The 9,778-nt window shown below is 40.1% G+C and overlaps 1 pseudogene; it reads left to right on the plus strand.

Annotated features, from left to right (window-relative positions):
- The first annotated feature begins 897 nt into the window (after positions 1-897).
- On the plus strand, positions 898-1,031 carry LOC120612028 (uncharacterized; annotated as a pseudogene).
- Positions 1,032-9,778: the final 8,747 nt, after the last annotated feature.

Below are 9,778 nucleotides of genomic sequence, written 5' to 3' on the forward strand. Positions count from 1 at the left end.
GAATATTATTTGGATTCAATGAGGTCTTTGGTCACACTAACAAAAGCTATTTTAGTGGAATACTGGGGCCAAGCACATATAGGAATGAATTGACATTTATCTCTGTATATTTCTCAGTCTTCTCGCTTGCTGTCAGTCATTTAAAGCAAAAGTATCTAGTTTGATTCTTTAGTAAATGGATATTGGAACAAAGATCAATATCAATCGTCACAGGATGGCCTCAAGCCACACGTCAAATGTTTGCTTAATTTCAACTACCCTCTGATTCCCATCTTTCTACCACATGTCTCTGTAGTGTGTTAGAATGCAATATTCACTTTTAAAAATTAAATTTTGTGTAAGAAATAAAGTGAGGGGGATAATATACTTGGTTTTCTTTTCACATACATAATTGCCTTAAAGTAACATTAAAACTTGGAATGCCAGCTTTAGCAAGTGCCTAAGGACAAGTATTTTTCCTTGGTTTGTTAATGTGCTTTCAAAAATATCCGTTATCAAAGAATAAGAGAAATAACTGGAACTTGTGTTGAAGGCAGTCCAGTGAGTGAGTAAAATAAATGATACAAAAATTTTAAATGTCAGCATTAGGAACTGGTGAAATGTACAAAAAGGAAGCTGATCCATTGCCCAAAGCTATTATTTTTCCAAATAATAACTAAAATCTATAAATTTCTCTCTCTTCTTTTAGATCTACTTATCTATGAAAGGAAATATTATTCAATCTATGTACGTCAAATTAATTTAAGGAAGGTCTTTTGATGGTCCAAGTGTATTTTGAGCAATTTAGAGAAAAATATTTTGTCTTTTTATATATGGGATACATCATTTTGCCAAAAGCAGTTGAATCAAAATGATGATATTTGAGATTGAAAAAAGTGTATTTAAAAGCTTTCCAGTGTCTATGGCCATGCCACCCTGAACACGCCTGATCTTGTCTGATTCGGAAGCTTCTGATCTCAGAAGCTAAACAGGATTGGGCCTGGTTAGTACTTGGATGGGAGACCACCTAGGAAGACTGGGTGCTGTAGGTGGCAGGGGTGGAGAGGAAGCTTTCTAGAGGAATACAGCTTTGGAGAAGTTCATCGCTGACATCTGATGGGATGCTGGAAAAAAGAATTCTTGGAGACACCAAGCCAAGATTTGTTTTGCTCAAAGTATATCTTGCCTTAGTGTTTAAGCCATAAGTCATTTATTCACTCATTGAGCACATATTTTGAGTATCTACATAGTTCCACATATTGTTCTGAGCAGTAGACAATAGTAGCGAATCTGTAGACAAATTCCTGGCCTCACTGATTTTATTTATTTTAGTGGAGAAGACAAATAATAACAAATATATAATGTAGTGAAGGTAGAAGTTTTACAAAGGAAAGTAGAATCAATGGGAGAAAGAAGAGCAATGGCAAGTGCTATTGCGGATAAACTGGTAAAGGGAGCTCTCTGTGGGGAGGTTATGCAGAGATTTGAAAAACTTGAAGGAGCAAGTTTTTATAATTATGAGAGTAAAAGAGCATTTTACATATAAAGTACAAAGGCCCTGGAGCATGCATGGTGTGTGCCCCACAAAGCAGAGCCCTGCCAACTCCATATTCCCCCAAACCTTGAGGACACAGAGAATGTGTTTACTCCAGTGCCTCCCTGAAGATGCTCTCATCAGCTATGGCATCCAAAGAAGAAAAATCTGCTTTCTATTATTGCCTCGTCTTGGTGAGTTTAGTTTGCAAATTTTCTGTGGTTTCATTAAACTGAACCAGAAAGAGTTTTTGAATAGATCTATTGCTTTGGGGAACTGAATTAGAAACTATTTTGAAGTCTGGCTCCCTGGGGTCAGACTTCGAAAGCCAACCTTTCGAAGCCATCCTCCCCAGCTCACCTCTGGCGAGACTGACTCTATTTACTTCTCTCACTGAAGGCAGACCCAGGAACCGACTGCTTCCAGAGGCACTTGAGGGAACTTGACCCAGGGTACACAGGTAGTCTGCCTAGGCAGACATAGGTATATATATATGTACTATCTTATCAAACCAACAGCCCTCAGTGAAAACCATAACACACACAGCAGTGGCAAGATATGATTTGGGCCATATTGACATCTGCATCTCAGGGATAGTTTGTCTCTTCTTCCACAGGTTCATGTAGACTGGTGATAAAGCTACAGAGGGTATTCTTTGAAGTTTAAACTTTGGAAGAGGGACCTCATGGGTCACATTTGAGTAAACTGATAAGCATACCCATTGCAGGGGAAGATACAGAGGCATTCTTTCAATGCAACTTTATATCCTTTGTTCTGGAGACCCAACTGGCTGCCCCGAAGCCACATTCCAGCCCAATGTCATGTTGTGTGTGTGGTCCACATATTATATAAGAGGAAAAAAACCAAACCAAACAAACCAAGTATTCTTCATGATTGCAAAGTTGAGGGAATTAACACCAAATTTGGATTTCTGCATGCTCTTGAAAAAAACTCATGATAATAGAACCACATCCCTCATGGCAACAAGTGGAACTTAACATGGGGGCATTTGCCCTCCATTGCCCCCTAATTCTCAGCATTCCCTACTATATCTCCTTGCTCACATCGTTTAGTACATTTCCTTTTTGGTCTCTGTAGGCATTGATTCTTATGACTCCTCCTTTAATCCATTATCTTATTTTTGTCATCCAGCTTCTTTCCCCCCAGTGTTGAGAACAACAAAGGAAATGACATCATAGTAAGTACATCTGATAACCACTACAATCTGGTACCTTAAATTGAATGAGAGGAAAAGACTTTCCAGTTTCTTCATCCTAACAATGTAGTAATTTGATAGAATTATGATAGGCATAAGAGCAATTATTTAGCTGTGGGAGAAAATGTTAGGTTGTATGAATTTCAGATGGGGAGATAAACTGCCCTAGAGAAGAGAACAGATGGAGCTTTCTCAATATTTGAGTCTAAAAGACAGAGCTTTGTTTCATGTCTATGCTGGATAACTAATTTTCAAGCTATTTTGTCGAAAGGTTCAGACAAAGGATTCAACCACTTGTGTCTTCCCTAGACTTTAAGCTCTTGAGATCAACAACCAGATGTCTTTGGTTCACCAGTGTTTGCCCAGTGGCAAGTCTATGCACATGGGAGACCCTCACTAAACACGTTTCTGGAGGAGTAAAAGTCACAGTGTCATCACGTGTGAGCTCTCCTTGAAGCCTATGAAGCCAGGTCAGCCTAGAGTACTCTCATACGACTGAATCAGACCTCACCTTACAAATTCTTGAGTGCCTGCAGAAATTCCATTTGGATTGAAGTTGCCCCAAATGGTTATGGCACACAGAGAAAAAGAAAGATTTTACAATAGAGGCCAACTATTCATGCATCAAAACACTATTCTTTTCTTGTTCAGTCTGGAAACATCTTCCATTAATTAGTTATTCCTGCATTTGTTTCCTAAGGCTGATGAACAGCTGGCTTGTACTTGAAGTTACACAAAGAGCGGAGTTTAGGAGTACATTTTAGTATCCACTACTTCATCTAATAGCTCTGGGACATATTTCAAACATCTTGTTATGGGCCTGCCTATATTATTACCGCCTGTGACCTTCCCTTTGGTAGCTGCCGATGCTGATGGGACTCATCTGCTTCTTTCTGAGCAGGATTATGGGAGGAAGGAAGTTGGAGAGATGTGAACAAGATCTTGATCTGGTGAACACTTTGAAGAATACCCAAAGCTTCTCTGAAAATGTAAGCCAAGGCAAGGTAATTGGGGAGAGAAATTTTGATATTTTTCTTCCTATATTTCTTCCTTCCTACATTTAAGCAGGTAGCTATGCTGTGTAGTTGTGTGCCTGAAGAATTTTTGGCAGGTTGAAAGCAGAATCTCTATGAAGATCACGATTCTTCTTGTCTCTGAGCTTGGTGTCCTGGGTAGAGCGGGGCAAAACAAGGTTCAGGCTTTTGAGGATGACAGGGTTCAGAACTGGCACAATGTCACTTTCACTGCATTCTATTTGTTAGAATGAATCATAAGGCCAGCCCAAATTCAACAGATATTAACATAGACCCAGCCTTTTGATCAGAGCAGCTATAAAGTCATGTACCCATATCATTTGCAACATGATGTGTCCAGAGACACTGTTTATCTAGAATTTAGAAGTGTCTCCTCCCATCTCTCCTCCCTCCCTCTCCCCTCCTCCCTCCCTCTCCCTTCTCCTCCCTCTCCCTCCCCTCTTTCTCCCTCCCCCTCCTCCCCTTTCCCCTTTTTTCTTTTCATCTTCTTTTTTGACTACTTGATACTTAAGCTTAAGAAATATGCTGTCTGGGTTCTTGGACTTAAGAAACCATGAAAAAATTCATAGATACAGAGAACAAACTGATGGTTGCCCGGTGGGAGAGGGGTTGAGAGGTTGGGTGAAAAAAGGGAAGGAATTAAGAAGTTCACATTGGCAACCACAAAATCTTCATGGGGACGTAGTGTGGCATAATGAATATAGTTAATAACATTGTAATAACTATGTAAGGTATCCGGTGGGCACTAGACTTATCGGGGGGATCACATCATAAGTTATATAAATGCCTAACCACTATGCTCTACACTTGGAATTATTGAATGTCAACTCTAATTGAAAAAATAAAAGTAAACTATGAACTTATGAAGAAATTTGGGTGAGTAAAGCTCGACAATACATTTTTTATAATTTTCTTTAAAACAATTTCAATCTCTATATCCTTATCCTGCTGAGCTGTTGAAATTCACTCACAGCCATAATTGGGGTTCTAGTACCCTCCCATGAGAATTCAAATACCTGTGAAAAGTAGAGGGAAGTTCTCAAGGCTCTACTTTGTTACAATTGCAGTTCATTTAGTCCCTCCGAGTAGAGCAGAGCTCAGTTTCTGAGCCAGATATGGGGAGTGGATATCTTCAAGATGTCTTGTCCACTGTGCTTTCTATTGGAGCTGTACTGTCACCATGAGAAAAAGTCTGGGCAAGCCTGCTGGAGGATGAGAGCTCGCACATGGAGCAGAGCTGAATCTTCTTTACTAGGCCATCCCAGATCAGCCGGCACTCAGCCCACTGCCTGATGAAATTAATCATTTGCTGGAACCCCGCTGCAACCATCCACCCCTGGCCCAAACCAGCAGAATTTTTCCAGGCCACCACAGACTTGGGAAAGTAACAAAAAGTGGTTGTTTTAAACCACCAAGTTTTGTGGTAGTTTGTGACACAGGATCACCATATTAATATACAACTCATATGCTGAAATAGTCACCATGTCAAGTAAGAAGAGCTTCAATATTTAGTCAAGAAGGCAGGACTAGGTTAATCATTCCAGGCAAGGGAAAGAACTTTTCTTGATTTATTTCAGCCTTTCCAATGTATCGATCAGAATCCCAGTTCTCTTAGATATGTCTCATCTTTCCTGCCTTTGCCCAAAACCCTTATAGGTTCCAAGGAAGTCAGAGCAGCTGTAAGAACGGGGCCTTGGCCTCCACGAGGACCCCGAGCCCCCATCTGATCTCTGCTCCAGCCCCTCTGGGCCAACCTCAGGAGTTCTCTTTCCCTCCATCTAAACTCTGGGGATCAGAACACTTGGACAATTTCAGCAGATTTATATAGTGCTCTTCAGGCCCAGGAATCTCCTTGAGTGCCCAATAAAAAAAGGTATTTTTGCTGTTGTTTTATTCCCAGGACTCAGGCTTTCATTGCAGAATAAAATTTAGAAATAAAAATAAAGCTTTCTTCACTCCTGGGGCTTCCACCCTCTTTGCCTATGAGCAGCCCTGCCCTTCTGGTTCTCAGGCTCTTGGGCTGTAACTCAGGATTTCCAACTTCCTGTCTCTTTCCAAAACTGATGCCACTTTCCCAGGCACTGAGAGTCAAGTTTGAAAGGGTCAGTCCCTGGAATTCCTTGTGGTAACAGTGGGGAGACAACCACTCCTGTCTGTTAATTGACACAGGAAATGAGCAAAGTTGAATGTGGTTCTCCTGTGATTAGAAACCTTTTAAAACAACAAGCATGGCTGAATCTTTCCTTAAAAGAGGGGTGGGAGTGGGTCGAGAAACCCGAGAACTATCTAGGTGATTTAATGAAAAAATTAGATTAGAGTCTTTTCATTTCATAGAATGAAAAAGAAAAACAAAACAGGGGTGAAAGATTCCTAAATGTTAGAGACTCATGGGTCTCCCTCAAATTTTTTCTCTCTGGTGTTGCTAAAATAAATCATACAAAATACTAGTTTCCTTTCCCATTCATCTTTTTTCCCCCTTATGCCTTCATAGCAGTCCTTTTAAGGATCTGAGAGTCTAAGTCCTGCCTTCTCCTGCTTTTGCTCTCTCTGACAGACATCGATTTTTAATGATTCCTCTTTCTTGGGTTTTCAAAATCTTCAGGGTGTTTGTTCCTGAAACTAAAAATTAAAACAAGTAATGTGGAGTAAAACTTTTTTGTGGAGTTTCTTTTGTTTTGTTTAAGAGAGACCTAGAGAAGAGTAGAGAAGACCCACCTGCAATATTATTAAGATATGAAGAAAATAATATATGTACAGAGGCAAATGCTCCACTGTAATAGAATAATGAATCTTTCTGACTCCATCTTGCTCCAGCCTGACAGTTAGCAACTTCTGCTTACTCCCGCACATAGATATGCTAATCATTAAAGGAATCAAATCTGTAGCCTAGGAATTACTGAAATAATCTCCCTGCTTCAAACTACTTCCCCAAGGAGATAAGGAAGGTATGTATAAAAATAATGATTGTTTATTAAAAGATTAATAAGAACCTTATGACTGAGACCCAGCAATCGGGAGTTCGAAGTTTTGCCAACTGCCTTGGACCCTTGCTGACATCCAGATGTCTGCAGTTATCAATCACCTCATGACCTCAAGCTCCTCCCATTTCTCCTTCCCCTGACATGAAAGAAGCCTGAATTCTCTACTTTCTCAAGATGGTTTTTTAGGACGCTTGTCCACCATCTTATGGGTTGCTGGCTTTCCAAATAAAGTCACTCTGCTTACTCCAACTTATTGTCACTCAACTTACTGGCTGGTGTTCGGCAAGCCAAATGAGCTTTCACTCGATTACACCACTTTTTCCCTCCTTTTGTAAAATTCACTCACACTTTTGCTTATCAAGCTGTATGCTTACATTTTCTTTTTGTTCCCCTAAGTGCTTAACTCAGTCCTAAGCACAGAGTAAGCACTTAATACATATTTGCTGATGTGAATTGAAGGCCTGGGGTATTTCCTACAGATTAAGCAATTTTGACACCATAATCCCTAAATAATTCCCAGGAAGTGCCTCGCACAATGGTTTCTATTGCGGGCACATTAGGGCTCTTGAGTCCTGTCTTTTGCTGTTTGTTTCTGGTTCATGTGTCAAGCTGCTCACTCACTGCCTCTTGGTTCAGCTCTTTGAACATCCAGAGGAAAATGAGTGAGAATGCCAGGGCAGGGCATTTTTCGGTCTCCATGTCTCAGGAACTAGGCTCTAAAGCAGAGAAATTATTTTTCCACTTTTCTGAGTGATATAATGATTCTGGCCTGCAAATATTTGGAGAGGGGTGCTAAAATGTAGCAAGGAGAGATGAAGGTTCTTTCAATAGAAATAAAGCTGTTCCAATTCCGAGGACTGCTCTGAGCATGGGGAAATGTGGGTGAAATATTATAGCAGCAACAGGAATGGTTATTGAACTGTGAAAAGCATTTGCTACATAAAAAGGGCCTTAATTCCTTTGATGTTATCAGGGAGGGGTGTATTAGGTTCTGCAAAGCAAGTGGCAATGATCAGCAAATGCATTTTAAAAATGTTCTCTCCCTTTAATATCAGATGGCTATAACTTAATCTCTAGTTTGTGGGTTATTCTTCTTATCCCCCCAAAAGAGGGTGGTGTCGGGGCAATTAAGAAGACCAATTTAGAGGACTATTTTAATTTCTGGAATGAATCCCCTCCAAACTTACCTTTCTGTTGCTTTTGTATTTATCAGAAACATGAATTATGACATTGAGATCTCTGAGATAGCAAAAAATTTTGTATAAACTTCTATTTTGTTAATTAAAGTAGAAGACTATAATAAGCCCCAAAATATTTGATAACTACAATAATTTTAATTAACTTACTAAACAGTTCTATAGAACTAAGTTAGAAAATTTTAAAGAAATTACATATTAAATAAAGGTGTAGAAAATCACCATATTTGATTTTAAAACAACATACACATTTTTAAGTAAAAACATATTAATTTCTTATACTTTAACTTGGACAAGAGAGTCAGTGAAAAAAAAAACAAACATCTTGTTTCTTCCAAGTTGTTTCAATTGGTAAAATTCAAAATGATGCTTAGTGTGGCAGCTAAAATGGAAATCAATTTAATAGTTTAAAATTATAAGTTGGACTGAGTAATTGCAACTTGCACCATCGAGAAGGATCATGGCAATATCAAGGTAGCTAGTTTCAGACTGTACCTTTGTTCTCAGATAGAGCATCAGACCCTTGTTTACACCTCAGTAGGTGGGCATTAGAGGGATGTCAGGAATATGGTTTTTCTGGAATGCTAAAAGATACATGCCTGACTAGAGGATTTAGAGAAGAAAACGATTCCTATTTCTGTTATTTTCTTTTATAACTGTTTATAAATAGTGTGGAGCTGTGATGTCTGTGTGTCTAATGTATAGAGTGGCTATAGGAAACAGATTCTGTTTATAAATCCACCTCCAGGCCCCCAGAAGCCAAATTGTTTAGGTCAGAGCCTGATTCTTGTCCACCCTATCATTGCTACTCATTAGAAATTTTCAGAAAAAAATATCCCAAACATAAGCATTTTCTGGAATCACCTTGATAACATAAATTGTATCTGCCTATATTTAGGCTTAGCATTCCCTGTCAGTTTGACCCATCCATGCTAACCCATGATCATGATCCCTCTTCTCCAAAGCCTGGGAGAATGAGGAAAGACTTGCATTTGATAAAAGCCCATTACCATTCAGGAGAGGGGAAAAAGGGAGAGAAGAGAGCTGGAGCCACCCCATACCACAACCAGCAGTTGTTGGGTTTAAAATTTCACATTGGCCTCTTTCTTATTAGACATCCTAAGCTGGCATCAAGGGGCTATCGACTGTCAAAACAGCAGCCAGAGAAACAATTGACAAAGCCATCCCTTGAGAATGTTGAGTAAACTGGCGAAAATACCGTCAAAGGAGTTAATGTGAGAGCTGGCACCCAATGCCAGACCCAGCGTGAGAACCACTTACGTGGTAATTGTCCCTCCTGGTGTCCTGGGCTCTGTCAAACACTGCCCCAGGCTTGCCTTTCAGCACAGGAACTGATCTCTTTTTGACAAACTGAAATACACACCCACCCTAAAACTCTACTAGCCGAAGGTGGGGAATTCAGGTGGGAAAGCAGGCAATTCTCTAGCTACACCAACAATGGTTCAGTTTCGCCAGACTCCCCTAGGGTTGAGTAAGCAGGGCTGACTGTTTCTTGGGAATGCTGAGTGATATTTATGAGCAGCCCTGGACTCAAGGGGAGATAAAGCCAGATACCAGCTGTGTCTCCCAAAACTCTTACCCACCCATCCGCACCTGCACCCTCCTTTATGGTGTTTAGAATATGTATCCACAAGAGGAGGAAGAGAGATTGTGGTCATACCAACAAGCATTCCATGAGCGAGGGGCTCACTGCAGCATCGCAGCACTGACTTTAACCCCCTGTGGCAGGGCATGCTGACACAGTGTGAAATACTTTCACAGAGTAATAGAGGAAAAGTGTAGTGTGTTTATAATTACACAGGTCGGAAACATGCAAT

The sequence above is a fragment of the Pteropus medius genome, unplaced genomic scaffold (assembly GCF_902729225.1).
Source record: "Pteropus medius unplaced genomic scaffold, Ma_sr-lr_union100, whole genome shotgun sequence".
Lineage (NCBI taxonomy): Eukaryota > Metazoa > Chordata > Mammalia > Chiroptera > Pteropodidae > Pteropus > Pteropus medius.